This window comes from Dromiciops gliroides, chromosome 3 (genome assembly GCF_019393635.1).
Source record: "Dromiciops gliroides isolate mDroGli1 chromosome 3, mDroGli1.pri, whole genome shotgun sequence".
Classification (NCBI taxonomy): Eukaryota; Metazoa; Chordata; class Mammalia; order Microbiotheria; family Microbiotheriidae; genus Dromiciops; species Dromiciops gliroides.
The window spans coordinates 233451524-233471622 of NC_057863.1; the positions used below are offsets into that span (position 1 = coordinate 233451524).

Genomic DNA, 20099 nt, shown 5'->3' on the forward strand with positions numbered 1-20099 from the left:
TATGCACTTTTATAGTATCTACTTTGTGCCAGGCATTGTGCTACGTGCTTTTTACAAATTTTATCTCATTTGATCCTCACAAGAAGCTTGTTATTATCCCCATTTTGTAGCTGAGGAAACTGAGACAGAAAGAGGTTAAATAACTTGCCTAATATCTTGCAGCTCATAAATGTTCAGGGCTGGATTTGAGCTCAGAACTTCCCGACTCCAGGCCTTCGCTCTATCCACTGTGCTGCCAGCTACCTCTGCCTGTTAATTGGTGCTTGCCGTTGTACTGTATCTCACAGTTCTCTTGTTGAAAAAAGTATACCTCTTTTATGAGCCTGAGGCTTCTGTTTAGTCTATAGACCTTTGACTTCTTTTATTTATTTACTTTTGAAAACATTTTTCAACATGTTTCATAGCCCTATGCTATGCTTGGGGCAGCTAGATAGCTCAGTGAATAGAGTGCTGGGTGTGGAGTCAGGAAAACCTGAGTTCAAATTTGGCTTCAGATATTTACTAGCTCTGTTCCCCTGGGCAAGTTACTTAACTTTGTTTATCTTAATCCACCAGAGAAGGAAATGTCAAATCACTCTAGTATCTTTGCTAAGACAACCCCATTGAAAGAATTGGTGTGATATGGCCCACAGAGCCATGAAGAGTTGGGCATGACTTCAGTGACTGAATAATAACCTCTGCTTCCATTTGCATGAAATTCCTGAGGATTAAAACATATTTATAGGGGGCATTAGGTAGTGTAGTGGATAAAACACCGACCCTGGATTCAGGAGGATCTGAGTTCAAATCTTGCCTCAGACATTTGACACTTTACTAGCTGTGTGACACTTGGCAAGTCACTTAACCCTCATTGTCCCGCAAAACAAAACAAAACAAAACAAAACACCCTATTTATATATTAAAAAAGGATCTGTTATCTCATATTTAAAGGAGTTCTCATAATGTAAATTGCAACACACAGTCACACAGACTTTTGTCTACTCTTGTCCACTGGTGTCCATCTAGTGTGCTGGGGGCCTTTGTTGTTGCTCCCAACATCCTGAGAGCACAGTGGAAAACTCTAAATAGTCACTAAGCAAACTGACTTAACAAAGTAGTCACATATGACAAATGTTACTAGGCAGTGCTGGAGCCAGCTTAGCCTGGGTCATCAGAACTGATAAATTTTTCAACAAGTCTTTATGCCTCAGATATTGGCAAATGCTACAAATGAGGACCTGATTTATTGTTTTCTTGGTTATCTAGACTGGAGAAAGTAATAGAGAAAATGTTCATAATGCAAATTGGACTTGAGTGTCTAGTGTATACATTTCTTTAAGGAAAGCCAGTTTAAAAACATTTATCACCAATATATGACATTCTTTACCCATAACGAATGAAGTTTATCTCTCACATTTAGAAATAGTGATTGGGTTCATTATCTTTTTGGAAACAACAGCATTTAATAAGGTTATATATACATAAATACATTTTCAGACATTCTTGCTTATGTTAATTTCTCTTGTAAGATCCCTCCAACACCTCACTGAGTTCTAGATTTCTTAGTTATTTTAACTGTAAAATCGTAGTATCATAGATTTGGAGGTGTAAGGGACCTTAGAATCCAACCCCCTCATTTTCCAATTGAGAAAACTGAAGAACAAAGAAGTTAAGTGAATTACCTAGAGCCATATAGCTAGAAAGTGTCTGACTTAGTGCCTTACTACCTAGCAAGGACTTATTAATTTTTCTTCATTCATTCATTTATTCATTCATTCATTCATTCATTCATTCATTTATTCATTCCTTCACCCTGTCATGTGAGCAGGTCATCATTTCATTGTCATACAATTTATTCATGATTTCCCTTCTGTTTTTTGAAGTTCATTGTTGATTACATATTATAGCCTGTCCCCATCTACCACACGCCCCTCTATTGCCTGCTATGTGATACTCATATTTGGTTTCTTTAGAGCCCGTGGTATTGGGCATCTCTGTCCTAAAGCAACACTGCTTAAATGTTAGTATTGAAAATAAGGGGGTTTTGCTTTCATGGGATGCTTGGTAAAAGATACACTGTGATTTGCTGAAAGCAATTCAACTTACTTTCCTTTTCAACTCTGGGACTTTCTTCATCCACTTGGTCTGTCCTGTTTGGATAGATAAGCAAAAAACCATTCTGAGTGATTATTGGTCTCTTTTCGGAGGTTCTGAAATATTCTGAGGATTGATGCTAATGTGACCCACAAACAGGAGCATCTGAAGGACCTCACCATTAATAGGAAATCTCTCCTCCTTTTGACTGTGCTCTGGATCCACTATAGTAGTGTGATGTTTAAAATCTAAATTCTGGTCACCTTAAATTAAAAAAGCTTCAGTACCAGTCTTTCGGCATTAAACATTTATTAAATCATACAGATATTTACAAGGAGTTCAGAAGTTAAGAAAAAGAAGTCCTACCTAGCCTAGAGTTCCAGCCTGGTTGGGTTCTTCCTCAAGTCCTCCTCCACGAGCCTGCTTTAATCAGGAACTCCCTAGCAAGCTGATTGTGGAAGCTTTTTATAGATCTGGAACAGAGGCAGTCCTTACACACTGCTTCAAGGTGATTGGTTGCTGTCCTCTAAATCCATTGGCTTTGAAGGTGTTCTCAAGTTGAGTTCACAGTCTAGTTTCTGAGAACAATACCTTCTTAAGGGTATTACAGGTGTGATTACAATCCAGTTAACTTGAAGTAGGCTTAATCAGCAGTCAATCACTCTCACTCGATTCAATCAGTCTAGATTAATCTCCAGGTGGGTCTTTGAGTATCTGCTTAAATCCCATTATTTCATCATAGTAGCAAATACCATAATTAAGGCATATGTTAATTTGACTGGAGTATCTTATAAACCATGTTGCAGTATTTCTCTTTCTCATCATAATTTGGAGCTGATATTATAAAAACTTTTAAACACTAGATAATTGTCAGTTATTATTTATAAGAGATATTTGTTGCAAATATTTCCCCTCAACTTCATGTCTTCTCTTCTTTTTCTGGATGCATGGATTTTATTTATGCAAAATATTTATATAGGGTACATCCTCAATATGATCTTACCAAGTATTTGAAAGGTAGTCAATTCTAGATGAATTTCATATGTTCAGTTTTATCTTTTTAAAGTATTTCTTTTAATTTATAAAACTATTCAATAGTTTTATGTTGCACAGCTTGCTAGATGAATGGCTTTGTATGCTTCCTCATTTGTTAACAAGTATTTGGATTTTAAAAAAACAAAATTTACACTGCCTGTTGAGAAACTAATTTCTTTTTATCGGGTGGAAGTTTGACTTGATTTAGTGAAATGATACTGTTTTAATATATTTCTCATTAGTATTATGTTCCCCCCCTCCATGATGGTTCCTCCTCTTCTCTCCTTCCTTCAGTATTTCTTCATCCTTACAATTTTAAATTTTTTTCTTAGGAATTCTTTTATTCAGTTTTGTTTTTTTTGACACTTAACACAGGAATTAAATAATTACATTATTCTTTTTAATGTTAATGGAACAATTTTTTAGATTAGAAGCTAAACGACCCTAATAAGATATACAACTAAAATTCACAAAAATGGGGAAACAAATGTGGAAAATCATTTGGATTATTGTTCTAATATGTATATTGTGAGAAAAAATCTGATATGGCAAAATTAGGGCATCAAAAAATGTTACAGGGGGCAGCTAGATGACGCAGTGGATAGAGCACCGGCCCTGGAGTCAGGAGTACCTGGGTTCAAATCCGGCCTCAGACACTTGACACTCACTAGCTGTGTGACCCTGGGCAAGTCACTTAACCCCAATTGCCTCACTAAAAAAAAAAAGTTACAAAGATTTATTTACAAATACAAATATAAAGCTTCCTGAAAGCAGGTTGGACATAGCTTTGAGAATAACTGCCATATGTTTAGTGCTTTATGTCAGTGTTTCTCAGATTTTATCATTGCAGAGTTTGAGGAGGTAGAAACAAATGAAATCATTTACTTAAGTTTATTTTAAAGTTGATTGATTATGAATATATTTGAAGTTTAAAAATATGAATATTAAAAATTTAGAAAATAAATTTTGTTACTTAATCTTTATTGTTTATTGGAGAGTGTAAAGTAAAGGCAGTTGGAGGGATAGTAAACTCTGGGGGAGGTAAAAAGGTATAAATGTATTGATTTTCCCCCCATTTTTATGTGTGTGGACTAAGGTAATGTGAACAAATTAGAGACATATATCTGCAAAATCCTTTCACTGGAGAATTTTGACTTTGTAAATCAGTTCCAATTGTTATTTGGAACAGCTTTTTCCAACTCCCATTCAAACCCTAACATATCTCTGAGGGGGGAGGACCATAACAATTTATATGTAAAGCTAGAAGCATGAATTAAGTATTAAATATTCACATATTCCTAAATAAGCCAAAAGAAATAGTAGCATTTTTTTACTGACAATGTGGAAGAGAGAGAGAAAAATTTTTACCACTTGGCCACTGGCAACCAGCTTAGCAAGTCTGTATCTTAGCCACTCTTTACCATAAGCACATTTCACAATTTTTCACCACCAACAAGGTACACATTGAGCAGTGAAGAACACTACATTTGGAATCAGTGGAAACCTAGATTAAAATGTTATTTCTGACTCAGAAAGGCTCTGTGACCATGGGCAAATCATTTAACCTCTCTAAAGCACAAATTCTGTAAACGGGATGGCAAGTTACTTAATTTTTCAGTGCCTCCCAGGGAACTCATCTGTTAATTACAAAGGAGTTGTGGACTTGCTTTTGTGCAGGGGGTTTTCACACTGGGAGTTGCACTGGGGGAAATCATAGCTGTTTTTCCCTCTGTTATGGGGAAAATCAGGTGGGGCCCTTAGAGTTCTTCTGTAAAGAATTACACTTTAGCACACGTCCTAGTTAAAAATAAAAGAACACTTTTTTTGGTACAAGAGAAACTGGCCAGGAGGAAAGTTTAAAACTTTTTCCTCCTCCAACTAGACTGGGGAGCAGCCTTTTATATAGCCTAGATGGCGTGACCACCTGAATGAGGGTGAAATATCCCTTATTGGGGGATAGGCTGGAAACATTCTGGTGAGGGGTGGTTGTTCTGCTCTCTCCGGGTACAGCCAGACCAAATAGGATTATCACCTTGAGGGATAGAGGAGACTGGAATGAAGGGTGGTGGTCCTGGAGTTATCTCAGTCCAGATCAAGTGAGTGCAGGTTATCTCTTTAGGTGTGTCTGTCCTTTGGTTTAATTTCAAGGAGAAGGTTCCTTGATTTCCCCCAGAAAATTCTGGGGTACCCCAGGCCCATAACACCTCCCTTACCTTCTCCCATTTGAAAAAACAATGGAGATAATATAATACCCCTAATACTTACCTCACAGGGTTGATGTGATATTCAGGTGAGATAATGTGTGTAAAGACTTTTTAAAAAAAACTTTAAATGACATTTATTAGTAATACCTGCATGCAGAGTTTTGTCCCCTACCAGGGTTCAAATTCAAACACAGACTGTACCTGAAATTTGTCACCTAGACTATTCTAAATATGTACAATATCCCCTCTAACTATCCCTTAAGCTTTCCCCAGGCATCTAAAAGAAAAATTAAAACATTTACAAAGGGAAATATCTCACCTAAGTTTATCTACCAACTTATCAGGAAAGAATATAAAATACTAAATTTTTGTTAAAGTTAGAAAAGCTCGCCTAGAAGAAGGAACACTTTTTTTCTTTTACGCAATTTTACCTGACTCATTCCATGACTACATACCTGACTGAATATTCTAACTTAAACCATCATAAGAGATGATTCAAAGTCAGCTGAAAGGATTAGTACCAGGCAAGAAGTAGAGATTTGTAGTTTAAATAATATTTCATTATAAGTAAAGTAAATTTCCTAATATGCTATATAGGAGGAAATTGTGTTTAAAAATGCTAGAGAGAATAAGCTACACATTACTACTAAGCTGAAATTTGCAAAGGTTTGTTGAAGGAATTTTCATTCTTATCTATTCTTATTAATATTCCTCTATCATATGCCCTAGGTATATACCCTTGACCCTCAAATTTGTGGAGAGTTGGAATGGACTGTGAACATCTATATCAAACTCTGCAATCTCCAATTGCAAAGATGAAATTGTGTGGAGAGACTTATTTGAAACATTATCCTAGTTTGGAGGTAAATTGTCCTTATCTTCAGCACCTTGACCTCTCCATGGGTATGTATGCACTGATGAATTTGTGGATTCCTTTAGGATTGCTATGTAAAGATTGCTATTTTGACATTTTCAAGCAGATTAGTCATTTAAAATGTTGGTAAAATTGCTCCCTCGCCTTCACTAATGTCTCCTTCACAAGGTTGTTGTGAGGATAGCTCTTTAACAATTGTAATTGTAATTGTTGTTATATATAAAATAATAAGACTCTTAGATTATCAGAGCTGGAAAAGACCTTATAGATAATTCATTTCAATCGCCCATTTTTTTACAGATAAAAAGACTGAAACTTAGAGCAGCTAAGAAAATTTGGTCAAAGCCCTATTAAGGGGCACACTTTGTACTGCACAACAGAACTCTTATCTGATTCAACCCAGATGTTTCATTATTTAAACTATATAGATACCACTAGTTCGTTTTAAATGCCATAATTAAAATATCAAAGTCTTGGAAATGTTCTTTTTTTCCGTATATTCTTTGAATGCCCGATCCATTGTTATTACTTTATGCAAAGGATCTCTTGTAGAATTAAGCTATTTGACTACAGGGACCATTTTCCTTTCTTTGTATGGCCATTGTTTTAGCACAGTACATGGCACATAAATAAGCACAAAATAAATGCTTGTTGACTTTTTGTTGCTCTGTAAGAGTATAAATATATTTAAATGTGACAGGATGAAATCATATAGGTGAAACATTTGGGAATGAACAAGTTAATCCGTATTTAGTCCAAAGTATCAGTATTATGGAAGTACCATTCTTTTTGTTATTCTTTCAGCTTCCATGATAATAAGTCATATACTTAATAGCATTTCTGGTTTGTAAATGTAACTTGAGGTAGAAGTGCCTCCCGGCACTGTAGGAATTGTCAGGAATTATCATTTTTCCTGGCTTGTCCAGAATTTCAGTATCTGACACATTCTCAAGGCTAATGACTAGCTTCTCCTACAGGCACATAGGCCTCAAGGTTTAAAACAAGCGTTTTATTTTAAGGGTTAATGTTAAATAGGGCTTGCATCTGCACTCATATAAAGTTACAATACCCACCACTGAGCCATTTTTCTCTCTAAACGAGCTGTATAAAGTCTTATTGAAATGTAATATTATCCTTGGTAGGATTCTAAATGTGCATTTCTGGTTCATTCCTCCCATAGGAAGATCCCAGCCACCACAGCCCTGGGTTTTGTTGTTGTTGTTGGTAGTTTTTCTTCATAGCACTCTATTCTCTCTGCAGGCATCTCCAACCCCTCTCCTCCTTAATTGCTTCCTTGTTGCATGTCATCATCATCAAGTTTGTTTTCAGTGCAGTTCTGGTATTCTGCTGTCTCCAGCAGATCACACCTGTCCTTTCCCAGGGGACAAACATTCTGAAAACTGATTTATATGGGAATAACTCGTTGTATATGTTTTACAGTTCAGAAACACATCATTTCAGGGCTCAGGTTTCTCTGCTAGTCTTATTCCTTTCTTTACATACCAATTCCCAAAGCCCCAGGTCTTACACATGACAGAGGAAAACTATTGGAACCATTTCCTTATGCCTTAAAAGTATTTTTGTGTCTCCAAATCCTAGTAGGCTTATGGTGACTTACTGCTACTGACTACTCTCCCTTCATTACTAGACCATTATTTCCCTTACTTATACCTGCACTTCCTGCTTGATAGAGGCTTTGCGAAGCACCCCGCTCTCTTCTTTTCCTTTGCTATCATCCAGGGCAGCTGATATGGGTAATTAAAATTACCTTGAACTGGTCCCTGAAACATCTAGAAAGGAAGAGAGGGTAGAACTGTCTCCTAACAGTGTGAGGATTCAAGGTGAGAGGAGGGAAGAATTAATTCTGTTACTTGAAATAAAACTGTATTTTAATTTAATGATCCTCTTTTATCTTTCTAAAATTTCTGATAAACCAAACCAAAGCTTTCTCACATTTTCAATACACAAACACCAAATGGTAAAATTTCCCAGGACCTGTAATAAATAGGATAGGAGTACAATAGCTCAAGCACCAAATAGTAAGTAAAGGGTCTTTTCCATCGTTCTGAAAGGCTAGTGGGGAAGTACTGGGTGGAGAGATGAGTTGATAAATTCTTGTAGTTCTTCATACAGAACACTCCCTCCTTTGATTTCTGTGTCATTTCACTGCTTTTCTCATCTTAGAATTTACTCCCTCTCTACCTGTAGAGGAGAAGAATCCCTTATTTCCTTTTATTTTCTCCCATGTTGATAGTGCTTTGTGCTTTATGATTACTTGATTTCATTTTGTATGTGTTTGTCTATTTGTGGCATATTGTTTCACCTCTTAGATTGTAAACTTCTTTGAAGGCCAGACCTGTTTCAGTTTTGTCTTTGTTTTTAGTACAGTGACTGGAACATATTTAGGCATTTACCAAATGTTTGGTGATTGATTTTTTTCAGTACGTTGCTGAATAAGTTTAATATACCTTGCTTAGTCAATGTCAATAGTCAGTCAATTGAAAAGAGAAGGATGAGGAATTATTAATAACCCAATTGTATAGGACTTTAAGGATTACAGAACCTTTTTAATAGCCTTATAAGGAAGGTGGTGAAAGCATTAGTATTTTATACATGAGAAACTGAGGCTGATTATTAAGTAAATCTTTTCAGCTGTCTTTTTAACTCTTCTGCAATCTACTCTCATTCAAACTACCCATGATCTATTTTTTAAAATAGTATTTTAAAAATTGAAGTCTTTTTTTTATATCTCCATAATTCCTCACAATTTCTGTGTCTTTCTCCCTGCCAGAGATCTACCTTACATAACAGGTATTATTTTTGAAAACAAAGAAAAATAAGAGGAAAAATCAGTATAACTGAACAATATATCAGAAAAGTCTGACAAGATATAAAATGTACAACACTTGTGTAACCCCACCTCAGCAAAGGGATGGAGTTAGGGTATTATAGCTCTTTCTTAAAGCAATGCTTCTTTATAATTTTGAAAGAATGACTTGATTTTTTTCAGTTGCTCTTTTCATCTACATTGTTACAGTTATTGTATATATTATTTTCTTGGCTCTGGTTACTTCCCAGTGACTTTTTAATTATCAAATTTGATTACCTATTGTCAATCCTAATGCTCCTTGAATTCTGCAGCATCTTGACACTGTTGACTATCTCTGGATATTCTTTCTTCCAAAGGTTTTTATAGTATTATTTTCTCTTTGTTCTCCTCCTCCTCTTTGCTATATAATCATCCATATACAATACCTAACTATGGTATGCAACAAGGCTATTCTCTCTCTATCCTTTTTTCTCATTAGCTCACAAAGTTATAATTTTGAAATCGATGCTGATGACCCCTAGATCTGGTCCACATAGGACCCTGGTTGCCTATTGTGTTTTGAATACGATGTCTTATAACCATCTCAAATTCTTCATGGCCAAATAATCATTAGTTTCCCCATAAATCAGATTCTCCTCTGAAATTCACCATTTCTGTGAAGGATCCTACTATTCTTTCACCTTCCTAGTTCTTTTTTATTTTCATCCTCCTCATAACATGGCTTGTTTGGTTATTAATATTTGTATCTCTATCACTGGGCACAATGCCTGGCATACAGTAAGTGCTTAGTAAAGGCTTGTTTATTGATTGATGGTTCACTCATTCATTTTAATGTACACCACATTTCCAATGAGTTGTTAAATATTATCATTTCTGTTTCCATAAGAACTCAGAAATATCCCCTACACTACTCATAAAGTCACCATCATAATTCAGAAGTCCCTTTTTAAGTGTTAATTTGACTATTGCCTCTTTATTGATCTCCCTGTCCCAAACATCTTCCCTTTTCAAGTCTTCTACACAGTTGTCATTGGGATTTTGTTGTTGTTCAGTCATTTCAGTTGCGTCTGACTCTGTGATCTGTTTTGGGTTTTTCTTGGCAAATATAATGGAGTGGTTTGCCATCTCCTTCTCCAGTTCATTTTACAGATGAGGAAACTAAGGCAGACAAAGTTAAGTAACTTACCCAGGGTCACACAGCTTATATGTGTCTGAGACCAGATTTGGATTCAATTCTTTCTGACTCTTGGCCTACTGCCTTATCCCCTGTTCCATTTAGTTTTCCAAAGTGATTTTCCTAAAGCACAAATCTAGATAACTTATTCCCCTACTAAACACACGTCGGTGTCTCACTTTTATATCCAAGATCAAATATAATCTCCGCTTTTTGGCCTTTAAAGACTTTTACAACCTGGCCCCATCCCACCTTTCTAACCCTGTTAAACATCATTACCCTTTAAATACTGTAGTCAAACTAATCTGGCCTTTTTATTGTGCCTAATGTGTGGTACTCACTATCCCTTCTCTGTGGCCTTGTACTGCCTGTCCTCCATGTCTGGAATACAGTTCTTGCTCATGTTTAAACTTTCAGAATCCCTAGTTTCCTATAAGACTCAGCTCAGGTACCATATTGTACATGACAGCTCCCTGTCCCCACTCTGTCTCCTATGGCCTTCTCTCCCCTTCTCTTTTAACTTCTCATTGGAAATATACCACATGCACCATACATGCATGCACATACGCACAAATGTATACATGGATGTACACATACAAATATACACACAACACATACATGCCTACCCACATGCATGTACATACAAATAATATACATGCACACACATGTGTATTGCATATACACGCACATATATGCATACACACATGTACACATATATTACACATATACATATGTGTACATACATATGTACTTAGATAAGCACATATCATTTCCTTGACCTGAAGGCAAGTTTCATGAGGTCAAATACTATTATACTTTTTGTCTTGGAGTTCTCAATACCTACTATAGCACCTGGCACATACTAAGTATTTAATAAATTTTTGTTGATTGTTTAATTTTTCATAGTTACGTTGTAAGTGGCAGGGTCAATCAAATATGTTACATTAAGAACTCATGTCCAAGATACAGCATGAAAACACTTCATAGCTGCTGACACTTTATGTAGAAAATATCTTGGGTTTTTAGTGGACCACAGTGCAAGCTCAAATTAATCAGTATAGTGTGACATAGTGGACACAAACACTAATACCATCTAAAGCTGTCATAATAGAGATACAGAGCCCAGAATGAGGAAGGTGATAGTACCACTATCCTGTTCCATCTTTTAAACCACAATCTGGAGCACTGTTTGGAGGTTGCTATTTTAGTGGAGGCTTAGTTTAGTCACAAACTAAAGTATATCCCAAGGCAGGTGACTAGGATGGTGAGAGGACCAGAAATTTTGCTACATGAAGATTAACCAAAAACCAATGAATTAGGGATGTGTGCCTGCAGAAGACTTGGGGGGTACATGATTGGATTGTCAAATAGTTGGAGGGTTTTCTTGTTGTGGAATTGAAGGGCTGTCATGTTGGAAGAAGGATTAGGCTTTGTTTCTCCTTGGGCCCTAGGGCAAGCCAGGAGCAGTGTATGGAAGCTGCAGGGAAGCTGGCTTTGGGTTCAGCAGAAAGAATAAATTCCCAACAATTAGAGCTGTCCAGTATTGGAATGAGTTGCCTTGGGAGGAATTAGTGTAAATCTTCAAGCAGAATTCTATTAGGATTGTTGTAGGGGATATTTGTGTGCATTCTGTGCATTTTCATTGGCAGTCCCCCATATATGGAATGCTTTCTTCACCTCTGCCTCTTGGCTTCCTTCAAATTTCAGCAAAAATCCAGTGTTTTGCAAGAAGTCTTTCTTAGTTCTCCTTAATCTTAGTGCCTTCCCTGCCTCTGTCTTGTTTATCCATAGATGTTAGCATGTTTTCTTCCCCTTAGAATGTGAGATCCTTGGGGGCACAGACTATTTTTTTTTTTGAGATATTTTATATGGGCACAGACTATTTTTTGCCTGTTTTTGTATTCTCATCACTTAGCAATGTGTCTGACACATATTAAGTACAAAAATTAATAAATACTTGTTTACTGACTTTTGACAGACTGACTATTCACTTACTGAATGGACTAGGTTATCTGTGAAGTCCTTTCTATGAGAATATGGGAATCTTTTCTTTTGAAAGGGGAATTTGCCAAAACTGGGTTTGGCTCCTAGAAATAGGAGTAATTGCAGAGAACATAATTAAGTTTAAATGTAAAGAAATTTCTAAAAATGATCATGGAATGTTCTATATCAGGAGGTAGTGGGCTCCCCATTATTGCAGGCCTTTAAATAGAGGCTATTATTTGTCAGGAGTGTACACAGAAGGCATTAACAAACACGGGGAGTCCAAGAAAGTGCTGCAATACTTGGTGAGATCCACAGAAAGACGTGGTGGATCACTCCAAACATGGACCCTGAGGGAACCCTACAAAACTGGATCAGCCCAAGAGGGAGCTCAGGATGATGAAATTTGCCAAGAGAACCTAGATAGCATGTAGCAGATAGAACTGGAAGCCTGGGTGTGCTTCCAAAATCTTCTCTCAACAGAAGTATGGAGCATTTTTGTTAACACTTTCAGCTGCCTGATTTTTTTGGAATTACTCTGAGCTATCTTTCCTTTGAAGTACTTCCCATCCCAGCTTTAACTTTTGTTTGACTGTGACCGAGAACAGCCTCCTCACTTTTGATAGTCAAGAATAGTACGAGGTACCACCACATTTGGATATGAGATTGAGTCATAAGAGAAAGGACTTTATCTCCCGACTCTGTTCCTGTCCAATATCCTCTCTACCTCCCTCAGCAAGGGACAGAAAACCAATAATTATGTCAATGTCTAGACCAGCACTCTGTACTATGAACCTGGGCTCTGGCCTTTACTTAGTTCCCCACTACAGTTTTTTCTCATTTTTATAAATCTGTTTTAATTTTTCATTCCTTTTTTAGTTTAAATTTTTACTTTCAGTTTCATTTAGTAAAATTATGTTTAATTAATAGCCTTTTGTTTCTAGTGTCATAATCATTTCCAATTATACAACTGAGTCCCTCTCCTTGTAACAAAGGAAAACAGGTGAGTAACACCAACCAATAAAGTGGCCATCTCTGACAGTGTGTAGAACATTGCACATTTTAGAACCCATCTCATTAAAGGGGAGGGAAATATGTTTTTAATCATCCATTTTCTTGGACCAAGATTGGTGATTGTGATTAACTCTGAAATCAGCTGCTTTTTCATATTGTTTTTGTTTACATTTTCATTTTTGTTTTGTTTTTGTTTATAATCACTATGCATATTGTTGTTCTGTTTTCTTTGCGAATAATAATAGCTTACATTTATATATACTTTAAGACTTGCAATTACTTTGCATATATTATATTCATTTATTTTTCCCAACAATCTTGAAGGCAGGTGCTATTTTATTACTCCTGTTTTCAGATGGTGAATCTCTGACTGAGGCTGAGTAAGTGACTTGTTCAAATGTGACTATATGTTTGGGATTTGTTGGAGGTAGCTTTTCCTGAATCTAATACTCCATCCACTGTATTATCTAGATGTGCCATAACTTGAAACTTTTCCCTCTTAATCGCATCTAAATCTGTGTACCTTCAATCCTTTGCTCTTCCTCAATGTCTCTGAATTCTTCATAATTGTTTTCTATTTTGTTAACCTCGAATTCTATAACATTCACATACCACAATTTATTCCTGAATTGATGAGGGATGTTTCTAGGGTTTTTAGTACTATAAATATTGCTGTTATGAATATTTTAGTAATAACTAATGTTATTCATTCAAGAAAGCATTTGTTAAAAAACTACAGTTTTATGGTATAAAATTATTATTTAGTTTACATGTTTCAAACTAACTACTATCTTGAAGCAAGAAAGTTATTTCATGATTTTTTTTGTTTTTTTTAAGAATGAGTCTATTTTGTCCAGGCTAGAAGTGTGGTGTTCCACTCATAGACCCTCTCTCTATTTCTTAATCTGGGACAGTCTGTCCTTCCATCTGAGGGAGGGCTCATCATTTTGTGCAAGATTTGGTAAAGACACTCAATTAGCTTTTCCCAATTGTATGCTCAGAACTCCCAAGACAAGCAAATCCCATCAGTCTCAGCCTCTCTGGTACCAGTGAATATAGGCATTGCCACATCACTGTGGCAATATGACCATTAAAACAGTTATTTATCAGTAAATAGTTAGGCAGGATATCATACATGGCTACTTCTATCTCAGATCCAAATATGGATTAGTGAGTGTTTATTTTATGGATTAGAATGAAAACAAGAATGAAATAGTGACTCAAAGGGCATGCCCTCCTCCTTATAAGAGGGACAGCTTAGCAGTACTATGTTTTAAAGTCAGGTTTGGGAAATAATGGTAGGAACACATTCTATAGTCTCTTGAGCTCCTAGAGAAGCTGAATAGGAAGAGAGAGAAAGTCTGAGGTCCTACAACCCATGGTGCAGGTGCTGATAAAGTATGGGGAACAGCCAGAGTTATTAAATGAAACAAGGATAAGAAGTGATCAAGTGAAGAAGCTGGGACAGGAATTCACAGGAACAGTTTGGATGTAGTAGCATGAGAATAGATCTGAAGTCAGAATTCTTAAGACCAGTTGATTGACCATGAGAAAGTTTCTGTACCTCATCTGAAGAGGAGGAAGGTTACTGGACATCCTTTGAGATTCCTTGTAATTCAATGCTGGTACAATGCTATACATAAAAAAATGCTTTATATTTAAAATATGAGGTATAGCATTCGACTTTAAAAAAGAAAAAATTGACTGATCTTTAAAATGTTAAAACCGACAGTTTTGGCATTGAAAAAAGCATTTATACTGAATTAGAATAAAAGTTGATGCTTTCAATACATTTCAGATTATCTGAGCCAAATCTTACTTTCAAAAATCTTACTTTCTTCAGAAAGTATCACATTTGTTTATTATAGCCATTAGAAATTTGGGGAAAAGACTTTTAATCTGGAACAGTCACTTCTGTTTCATTGAGAAAGATGAAAAAAATCATGTCATTTTCCTTCTAAGGGAGACATATGAGCCAGCAAGCTGGTTCAGTTAATCCTTTGTATTTTTGAATGAGGCCACGCAGACCACTCAGGGGCAAAGTGGCATAGTAGATAGAGCACTGGGTGGGGCCTGGAGTATGGGAAGACCTAAATTCAAATCCCAGCCTCAGACACTTAGAGGTTGTGTGACTCTGAGCAAGTCACCTCAGTTCCTTCATCTGTAAAATGAACTGGAGAAGGAAATTGCAAACTATTCAAGTTTATTTGCCAAGAAAACCTCAAATTGGGTCATAAAGAGTTGGACATGACTTAAAGACTGAACGACAACAAAAATGCAGAGCACTCATGGAATAGAAGGATGAGGCATGTAGGATAGCTGGAGAATTAGGCATTTACTGTTTATATACTTTTTCTAAGTATAGTAAATGACCAGCTCAGAGATACTCTTATATAAGTGTATATAAACATATTTTAAAATAAAATTCCAGAAGTACTTTATTGAAGGGCCTATATATGCTTACCTATATAAAGTCCACTGGACTTTGTTATCAGGATTCTGTTTCAGATATCCCCTAACATTGCGACTCTGGGCAAATCACTTAATCTCTCTGTGCCTTAGTTTCCTCATTTTTAAAATGTGAATATTGGACTTGATGGCCTCCAAGAGCCCTTTCAGCTCTAAATCATGTGATCTGTGAGCCCTGTAAGGAGTTGACAAGTTAGGAAAATACTAAAAATCTTAAACACGTAGGAGAGTGTGTAAGAGACAAGAGAGAGACAAAACATTTTTTAAGGGCTTTACTATAGGCTAGATGCTATTCTAAGTGCTGAAGATACAACATGCATAGAAAATACAGTCCCTTTCCTTGAGAAGCATTGTAATAGGAGATGAAAATACATAAAAGAGAGTTGGTAAATGGTGGGGGAGGAGTAAGAGGGAGCAGGGAAGGGAAAGGTGGGAAAAGGAAAAGAAGAAAAAGGGGGGAAAAACCAGGAGAGTAGGGCAGGAGGTAGAAAATTATATAGAGAGGAAAGAATGGAACTAGAAGTGACTTAAGCACATAGTAGGCATTTATTAAATATTTATTAATTGATTGATTGATAAGTATGGCTTGTTGACCTCATGAAATAGTGGTCTTGGCCAGATATGTGCCAGTAAGAAGAGAGAGCTATGGAATGGTGGTATCAAGAAACATTTAAACTGGAATGCTTGAATATCTTCAGTTACATTCAACAAACATTTATTAACTGCTTTATGGTACCTAAAACACTCTGTTAGGTATGTGGGGAGAATCAAAGATCAACATGGTCTTTTTCCTCATGGAACTGGCAGTCTAGTACGTTTGTTTATGATTAAGCACAGTCAGTTAATGATTTTGGTTAGAGTGGGGATAAATAAATTTTGCATTATGTATATCACTGCCTACTATACTTCTTAAGGATAATTAAAAGTTGTATTAACATAGCCAAATGCTGCTCCAGAAAGTATTTCTTAGGAAAGTTTTATCTGTTTTTCTTCTGTAATGTGAATACAAGTATACTTTTAATTCATCTCTATCCTCTTAATATAGATTGCCTTTTTCTTAACCTCCAGATAATCGCAGTGATGACGGATAACCCGCTTTATGGCAATAACATTTTATGTATTATGTTTATTTGTAAGAAGATTAATTATGGGAAATGGGACATATTTTTCATTTCTATATAACTAAAATTAAAAAAATTGCTAATAGTTTGGTTTTATTATTTAAATATTACATAAATAGAATCATCTCTGTTCTCTCATCTACATATCTACACAAGGTCCTACAACAATCACACACATATATATGTAAATCTATATTTATTTCTGTCTTTTACTTTATTGCGCTTCTTATTTGTGAATAAACCATCAAGAACCCCATGCCAATTGTTGTGCTAAGCATAGAAGATAAAGACAAAAAAGAAATACTTCTTCAAAGAATTTATATTCTACTAGAGGGACAACCATAAAAACTAAAAAGTATGAACAAAATAACATTCAAAATAAATATGAGATAATTTTATTTGGGGAAAGCACTAGTCCTGTGAGTATGGTGGGTACAGTGAATAGAACACTGGACCTGGTGCCAGGAAGATTTCTTTTCCTGAGTTCAAATCTGGCCTTAGACATTTACTAGCTATGTAACCCTGGGCAAGTTACTTAATCCAGCTTGCCTAGGTTTCCTCATTTGTCAAATGAGCTGGAGAAGGAAATGACAAACCACTTCAGTATCTTTGTCAAGAAAATCCCAAATTTGGGTCATGAAGAGTCAGACCTGACTGAATGACTTAACACTAGTCAATGAAATTATCAGGAAAAGTTTCTTGTAGATGACATTTGAGTTGAGCTTTAAATGAAACTAAGGATTCTAAGAGGCAGAGGTAAAGAAGTATACTGTCCAGAGTGACCATAGAGATGGGAAATGGTGGTGTTAAATGTCAGGAAAAGAGGAAGGCTTTTTTAACTTGGACCATAAAGTGAGTGAAGAGGAGTACTGGATGATAAAGATGAAACAGTTAGATTAGTGTCAGGCTGCCGGAGGACTTAAAACGGCCAAACAGAGGAATTTATATTTGTTTATTAAGATAATAGGAAAACAATGGTGTTTATTGAGTAGAGGAATGATATGGTCAATCCTATGTTTTAGAAAAAATTACTCTGGTAGTTGTATCGTGGGATAGATTTTTGAAGGCGTATTGCCAGGTAAAAGATGAACTGACTGAAGCAACAAAGGTTTGAGCTTCTGTGCATATGGATTTATAAGCAAATGCATGGCACTTACATGACAAACTGGGACCAACCAATTCTTCAGTTTAGGCCTAGACTCCAATTATAGGAGAGACAGACTTTCATACAATAAAAACATTTAATCAAATAAGGCCATTTAATTAAAAGAAACACTATATTTGGTCATCTTGATTTCTAATCAGCTTAGGGACTTTTCAAATTGGGAGGGGAATGAGTGAATAGATATAATTCCCTGAATTCAGAAAAAGAGGTGTCCCACTCCCCAGGTATCTGTAAACAAAGGAATATGGAAGCAATAACTGATTGGACCAGTATGGGGGTCAGTTTTTCAGATAAAAGATATGGGTTGTTTGTGAATTTGCAATTGTGAGGAAAACTCCTTGCAAACCCTAGTATTTTAGTGAAGGGTCCTCTAAACAGTAGGTAAAGGAGGTCCAGGCCCAGACACACAGCTTTTCTCACAATTCCCACAGTTGAATATAGTTTTCTCCCAAGACAGAAATTGGACTAGACCCATAATTGTATAGGAAAGGAACTAAGCTAGCTCCAGAATTGTGTCACAAGATGGAGTCAATGTGGTTCACTCAATTCCCGCTAGTACTTGATGTTCCAATCCTTCCTCAGTTACCTAAAGGGTGAGACTTTAGGTAGCACGGACATTTAGGAGGTTTATCTACTATTTATTTGTCTATTAGGCTTTCAGTTTATCTATCCTGTAGTTTTGTCTGTCTGTGTCTCTCCTTTGTGTCTCACCCAAATCTGATTTTGATAGTTTTTAAAAATAATTCATCACAAACGTTTTTTTGTTCAAACTTATTTTTTGTTTTGTTTTGTTTTTTTACATTTCAATCCATTTAACTTTTCAGAAGATTGAAATGCTTGGGACTGGTAAAGCCCTCTTAAAATTATTTGAGAGATTATAGAATATGGGGATCAAGCATCGTTTGGAATTCAGAAGTATGTATTTTAAAATTCATAAATAAAAATGTATTTTTCTGCATTAACATATTCATTCAACTAGAAAGTTAATAATGAGTTCCTAATAAATGTAGGGCATGTTTACTAGGTGCTGTTGGAGACTGGAAGAAATATAAATACAGTTGCTACTTTTTTTGTTGTTGTTGCAGTTTAGTTGTTTCAGTCGTGCCCTGACTCTTCTTCGTGACCTCATTTGGGGCTTACTTAACAAACGATACTGGAGTAGTTTTGCCTATTTCCTTTTCCAGCTCATTTTACAGATGAGGAAACTGAGGCAAACAGGGTTTAAGTACTTGCCATCTAGTAAGTGTCTGGAGTAAAAAATTTGAACTCAGTCTTTCTGACTACAGGCCCAGCACTCTATCAACTGTGCCACCTAGCTGCCCCATCCCCATATTTTTTTACTTGTTACAATATAACAATAACCTCTTAATCACCAATTTCAGTGGTTTACTTTCAGCCTGCATCTTCCTGGAATTTTCTGTTGCCTTGGCATTGTTGACCCACTTCCTTCTGATAGGCACTTTCACTTCACGTGGTTTTGTAAGCACCTTTTTCCTTTTAGTCTTCTCCCTCTAACTCCTTTGTCTTCTTTGATGATTCCTCTTTCTTCCCCTTTAATGTTCTTTAAATGTAAATACTTCTCAAGCCTCTGGTCTTGGGTCATCTGTAAACTTTATCCCATGACCATCTCATTCACTTTCAAGGCTACAGTTATGTATCTATGCAGATGATTTCCAAATCTGTATGTGCTTTTCTGATACTTCACAACTGAACATGTCCCCAAACCAAGCTTATCTTGGTTATTTCTGTTAGATATATACCTATATCGATCAAGGCTTATCTATATTAAATCAGATCATCCTCCAGCCTTACTACTTCTGTCTGTGCAACTAAACTTACCTGGTGAATTGGGGTTATCTTCAATTCTGTTCTTTCTGTCCCTTTATGTGTCTGTTTACTAATACCTGTCAGTACTGTACCATCAATGTATTATCTTTCATATTCATCCTCTTTCTTTCAGAAATCTCTACTGCCATTAACCTAATATATAATATTATAATATAATACTCTACTCTACTCTACTATATTATACTCTACTCTACTCTACTATACAAGAAATAGCCTTCTCTTGGGCCTTTCTTTCATTTTACTCTGTCTCTAGAGTAGCTGTCATTTTGTTACCAGATTAATCTTTCATGTGTGTGTGTGTTACTCTGG

At 36.0% G+C, this 20099-nt stretch overlaps 1 protein-coding gene across 1 annotated transcript in view; it reads left to right on the forward strand.

The window, feature by feature from the left end:
• NLGN4X (neuroligin 4 X-linked) overlaps positions 1–20099 on the forward strand; it is a 457592-nt gene that overhangs the window by 40833 nt on the left and 396660 nt on the right. The window contains 1 exon segment of the mRNA XM_043995262.1: positions 6042–6215. The gene's annotated coding sequence lies outside the window, so the exon portion shown is untranslated.